Consider the following 6,548-nt stretch of genomic DNA (forward strand, 5'->3'; position numbering starts at 1 on the left):
TGTGGTAACTTGCCCAAATAATAAAAAAAATAAAAAAAAATATTATTATACTTGATATCACTAGAAATAAAAGCCTTTGGAAATCAGTTTGCAATAACTCCATCAGTATCAGCAGCAAATCAGCTTCATTATTATCCCATTACAGAAGAAGAGAATTGTGCGCTGCATTTCCACATTTCATAATTTGCAGCGTCACGAATGTTAATTCTCCCTTACGAACGCTAGTTTACAAGACCGATCACTTCCGGCTCGTCCTTGCTTCCGAGCATGCGTGTTTGTACTTTGGACTTTTGTCCGACGAACTTGTGTACACACCCTCGGAAAATCTGACAACACACATTTGTCCGCAAAAAATGTTAAAACCTGCCATCCAACATTTGTCCGTGGAAAATCTGACAATTGTCTGATGGAGCGCACACGCAGTCCGATTTTCCGCCAACAGCCTGTCATCACACAATTCCCGTCGGAAAGTCTGATCGTGTGTACGAGGCTTAATTCTGCTGCCTTGATGTCAGGCTCTCTATTTAGTTCTCTGCTCTCCAAATTGTGCTAAATATGTAGACTCTGAGTTCTATTCTATTTTGGCTTAAAGAGGATGTAAACCCTGATGGGTTTACTTCCTCTTTGTCTCCCTGCAAAGGTAAAGCATAATGGACTACTACGCATCACATAGTAGCCCATTATGTGTTACTTACCTGACACAGGAGCCAACGATGTGACCACTGTACCCTGTTGCACGGAGCGTCCATCTTCCGGGTAATGGTGCTCTGGCCACTCACATCGCCGGAGCAGCGATGTCACTCCCCCGCATGCGCACGGGAGCCGCCACTAACGGCATATCGCCATTAGCAGCGGCATGCTCAGGGCACCTGCCTGCCTCTGTCTACGGCGCATGCGTCGTAGACAGCAGTGACTGTCTTTTTGTAAATACCTCCTAAACCGTGTGGGTTTAGGAGATATTTCTTGAACCTACAGGTAAGCCTTAATCTAGGCTTACATGTAGGTCAAAGTGGTTTGTAAGGGTTTACAGCCACTTTAAAAGGAATGCTGTACTGAGGAGCCTGTAAGGGGAGGAGCTAATGAAGAAATGAGACTGATTCAGAGAAACAAAACTAAAAGCAAGAAAAAGGAATTGTTTTTGTCATTGTCATCACACAAAATTCACAAAGTTACACACATTTCTCTGATTGGACCCGGTTGGAAAAGTTTGTGAAACCTGAGAGAAAGTAATTAGCCAAAACCCAAGCTCCAAAGGGCCGTACACACGATACGAAAATCAGAAGATAAATTTTGTTCTACAAATGATGAAATGAATCTGCAGATTTTCGGATCGTTAGGCTTAATGTACACGGGACATTTTTACAACCTCTCCTGAACGATTCAACTTGACAGATAGCAATCAATGTTTAGAAACATCTGTTTTGCCGCGTTTACATGCCTCCTTTAACCGCATTTTGGTGCGTTTGCATCTAGGAGCCTTTTAATATTTTTTTATAATTTATTTATTTATTTATTTTAAATAGTCAAAAATAAAAAAACACCTGTAAACGAAACGATTCTAAACACAAGTTACCGCAGGTAAGCTGTTACAAGCGTTTGATGTTTCAAATGCCTTGATAACATCCATCCTGAATGTATTTTTTTGCTTTCCAATAAACGCTTCTAAATGAAAATGCCTGGAAATGACTATAAACAGCCCTGTGTACATGTACTGATAAGATAACAGGGGAGAGTTCAGGGGCAGAAGAAAAATGCCCAACTGCTCCAATGTCTGTTTTACCAGCAGCAGATTAAATGAGTCCTTAGTGCGGTGCTTTCGATAGCCAATTTTGCATTTTCATCTGACAAAATCTGGATGTGCAGATTATAAAATTTTTGTTGAATGTGAACTCAACATCCAACTTTTATTTACTTAGTATGGTTTTTGTTCGAAAAAAATCATAAGGATACATACAAAACGATTCAACATATTCCTTCACTTCATGTTGTATTCTGTCATACGAAAATTTTCGTATGGTGAGTAACTACTTCACTTTCAACATGAGACTAGCATGCAACAAAAAACGGACGAACGATCATCCGAAAATCTGATCGTGTGTACAAGGCCTTAGGCTGGGTTCACACCTATGCGAATTGGATGCAGGTTTATCCACATCCAATTCGCATAGCAGGAGATTGTGACCGCCTCTATGCAGCCGGTTCACATATCTCCATATATATATATATATGTATGAAGACTGGAGGGAGCATCAAGTTAAAGAGATTGTGCAAGCATTGTCCCCAGACAGAAAAGCTTATGTGGTCGCAGTGAGACCAGACTATGAGACTGATTGCACTTACGCATTACTAGAGTGGAAGTAGGGTGTCCCTGAAAACTTTCAAGGTGCCAGTGTAAAATTGTCAGAGAAGACAAAGTTCTACCTGACACATCCCACCAGGTCAAAAAAGGACTGTTCGGGTCGGAAGCAGATAGAACCCTTTGACAAGGAAGTAGGGACCGCTGCCAAATCATGGTCAGAGCAACAGTTGGCTGACCAGAAAAGGCAATATAGTCACATGCAAGAGAAGTTTCAGGAGACCTCCGGTATGATAGCTGAGCACATTAATGGATTACGTGTCGCATGCGGAGGTCAGAAAGACAGCCAGACTATGCCAAACCTGGGTCGGTAATGAAGAAGCGTACCCATGGCCGCCTGCAGGAAGTAACTATCCCGGAAAGATTTCAGCATTGATGGCCAGATAGGAGAGAGAGGGCAGGAAGACAAACTGTCCTACACAAACCTCCTGCATCAAATTGAAATGGGGGCTACAAAAAGGATATTCAGAGTCCGAAGTCAGAGAGGCTGTAATCCATGCCATTAGCCCAGGTTTAAGTGTCAGGAGTAGGGATGAGCCGAACACCCCCCGGTTTGGTTCGCACCAGAACTTTCGAACGGACCCCAAATTCGTAAGAACTTTAGAACCCCATTGAAGTCTATGGGACTCGAACGTTCGAAATTAAAAGTGCTAATTTTAACGGCTAATATGCAAGATACTGTCCTAAAAAGGGTTTGGGGACCTGGCTCCTGCCCCAGGGGACATGGGTCAATGCCTAAAATGTTTTTAAAAATGGCTGTTTTGGCGGGAGCACTGATTTTAATGACGATTAAAGTGAAAAAAAAAAGTGAAATATTCCTTTAAATATGGTGCCTGGGGGGTGTCTGTAGTATGCCTGTGAAGTGCCACGTGTTTCCCGTGTTTAGAACAGTCCCTGCACAAAATGACATTAAACGGAAATAACATCATTGAAAACTGCTTGCGGTTTTAATGTTATATCTGGTTTCTGCAATATGGTTGAAAATCATTGAGAAAAATGACATGGGTAGCCCTCCCTGCCCATTACCAGCCCCTTTGGGTCTTGTACGCATATTAAGGGGAACCCAGTACCCATATTTAAAAAAAGAAATGCGTGTGGCCCCCAGGCCCTATATACTCAGAACAACAGTATACAGGTGGTGCAAACAAGACAGGGACTGTGTAGGTTTGTTGTGTTAAGTTGAATCTGTTTGTAATTTTCAACTGGTACATTTTTAAAGTGTAGCTCCAGTCAAAAAAACTATTTTTAAGCTTTTTGGAAAACATAGGGAAGGGTTATCACCCCTGTATAATTTGTTTTGTCGTCCATCTTTTTTCATCTCACTTTCTGTTGTCTCCTTCCGTTTGCAAGTAGGAGATGTTTGTAAGTTGGATGTTTGAAAGTAGGGGGCTGCCCTATATGCTCTGCAGAAATGGCGGAACAAGGTGTCGGTTTTGCCACAACATTGTAAGCCCTCAAAGTGACTCTTGGTGGGCGCTGGAGCGCCCTGCTGTGAACGATTATATCAAGAATTGTAATTACATGCCATTGTTGAACAGTGGTAGAAAAATTGACCTTTGGTGGTTGTGGTGCTGGTGCCACAACACTATAAGTCCTCACAGTTACTCTGGGTGGGCACAGGAACGGGCCCTCCTGTGAAATATTATATCAAGAATTGTAATTACATGTCCCTGTTAAACAGGGGCAGAAAAATTGGGCCTTAGGCACTGGTGCTGGTGCCACCACACTGCAACCTCTCCCATATACTCTAGTTTTATTGCAGGAATTAGCCCTGCTGCAAAGCATTGCATCAAAAATTGTACTTAAACACCCCTGTTAAACAGGGGCAGAAAAATTGGGCCTTAGGCACTGGTGCTGGTGCCACGACACTGCAACCTCTCCCATATACTCTAGTTTTATTGCAGGAATTAGCCCTGCTGCAAAGCATTGCATCAAAAATTGTACTTAAACGCCCCTGTTAAACAGGGGCAGAAAAATGGGCCCTTAGGCACTGGTGCCACGACACTGCAACCTCTCCCATATACTCTAGTTTTATTGCAGGAATTAGCCCTGCTGCAAAGCATTGCATCAAAAATTGTAATTAAATGCCCCTGTTAAACAGGGGCAGAAAAATTGGGCCTTAGGCACTGGTGCTGGTGCCACCACACTGCAACCTCTCCCATATACTATATTTTTATTGCAGGAATTAGCCCTGCTGCAAAGCATTGCATCAAAAATTGTACTTAAACGCCCCTGTTAAACAGGGGCAGAAAAATTGGGCTGAGGTCATCACCCTGAACCAGAAATGTTCTCTCAACATATCAGCAGAGGAGGAAGAGGATAGACAATCAACATAACAGGACAGTCCCTCAGCATAGGCAGTCTTGAAGGGATGTGATATTTCAAAAAAAATTATTCGGTTACATCAGCTTCAGGTGCTTGGTAGCTGTGGGTGATCCAAGACTGATTCATTTTGATGAAGGTCAGTCGATCAACTGATTCGGTGGACAGGCGCCCCCTGTGATCGGTAACAAAGCCACCAGCAGCACTGAAGGTGCGTTCCGAAAGAACGCTGGATGCAGGACAGGCCAGTCGGTATTCCTGCACCATGTAAATCAGACGCTGGCGATGGTTGCTGGAACCGATCATACCTTGGGGCTGCGGACTAAAAAATTGTCTGAAAGCATCAGTCAGACGGCCACCTTCTCCACCGCTCCTTGTGACTGATGCCTCAGCAACACGTTGTCCAGGACCAGGAGTTTGTAACCTCCCAGTCTCGGAACGCATTGCACAGACCTTTCTGCAAGGCCTCCCGGAGATGTCTCATCCTCTGCTCCCTCTGCGATGGCAAGATAAGGTCGGCAACCTTACCCTTGTACCGTGGATCAAGGAGAGTGGCCAGCCAGTAATGGTCCCTCTCCTTGATCTGAAGAATACGAGGATCCTTCCGCAGGCTTTGCAGGATCAGGGAGGCCATGCAGCGTAGGTTAGCTGAGGCATTCGGTCCAGAGTTCTCTGGGTCACTAAGGACAACATGATCCGCAGCTACCTCCTCCCAGCCACGTACAAGTCCACGTGTTTCTTGAGACTGTAAATCATCCCTACAAGACTGCTGCTGCTGATGCTGAGTGCCAGCCTCCACCTCCATGCTGACACAATCATCCTCCTCCTCCTCTTCCTCCTCCTCCTCCTCTTCCTGTGTGATGGGTGGCACAGCAGGAACACTGTCTGGATAAAGGGGGCCTTGAGAGGCAAGGAAGTCCTCCTCTTCCTGCCTCTGTTCTGCCTCAAGTGCCCTGTCCATTATTCCAAGCAGCGTATGCTCCAAGAGGTGGACAAGAGGTACAGTGTCACTGATGCATGCACTGTCACTGCTCACCATACTTGTGGCCTCCTCAAACGGTGACAGGACAGTGCATGCATCCCTGATCATGCCCCACTGGCGTGGTGAGAAAAAACCGAGCTCCCCTGACCCTGTTCTGGTGCCGTAGTCGCACAGGTACTCATTGATGGCCCTCTGCTGCGTGTGCAGCCGCTGCAGCATGGCCAATGTTGAGTTCCACCTGGTGGGCATGTCACATATAAGGCGGTTCTTGGGCAGGTTCAACTCCTTTTGGAGCTCAGCCAGCCGAGCACAGGCATTAAATGATCGGCGGAAATGCACACAGACTTTTCTGGCCTGCTTCAGGACATCCTGTAAGCCTGTGTACCTGCCCAAGAACCGCTGCACCACCAGGTCGCACCATCCCTGTCGAAGGGCAGAGAGGAGGTTGGTTCCATTGTCGTAAACCACCATTCCTGGCTTAAGCTGGCATGGCGTCAACCACCTCTCAGCCTGCCCCTGCAGAGCTGACAAAACATCCGCCCCAGTGTGGCTCCTGTCCCCCAAACAAACCAGAGCAAGCACGGCATGGCATCGTTTTGCCTGCGTACTTGCGTAGCCCCTGGAACTCCTACGGAGCACCGCTGGTTCTGAGGACAGAGCACTGGAAGAGGCCATGGAGGAAGAAGAAGAGGAGCGGGTGGAGGAGAGAGGTGTGTCACAACCAATAGTAGCATTTTGGAGGTGTGGTGGCGGAACAACCTCCAACACTACTGCACCTTGTCCTGCATCCTTCCCAGCTGCCAGAAGAGTGACCCAATGGGCCGTGAAAGACAGGTAACATCCCTGTCCATGCCTGCTGGACCATGAGTCAGCGGTAATATGCACCTT

The sequence above is a fragment of the Lithobates pipiens genome, unplaced genomic scaffold, assembly GCF_037356315.1.
Source record: "Lithobates pipiens isolate NorthernLeopardFrog02 unplaced genomic scaffold, aLitPip1_a1.2 Scaffold_25, whole genome shotgun sequence".
NCBI lineage: Eukaryota > Metazoa > Chordata > Amphibia > Anura > Ranidae > Lithobates > Lithobates pipiens.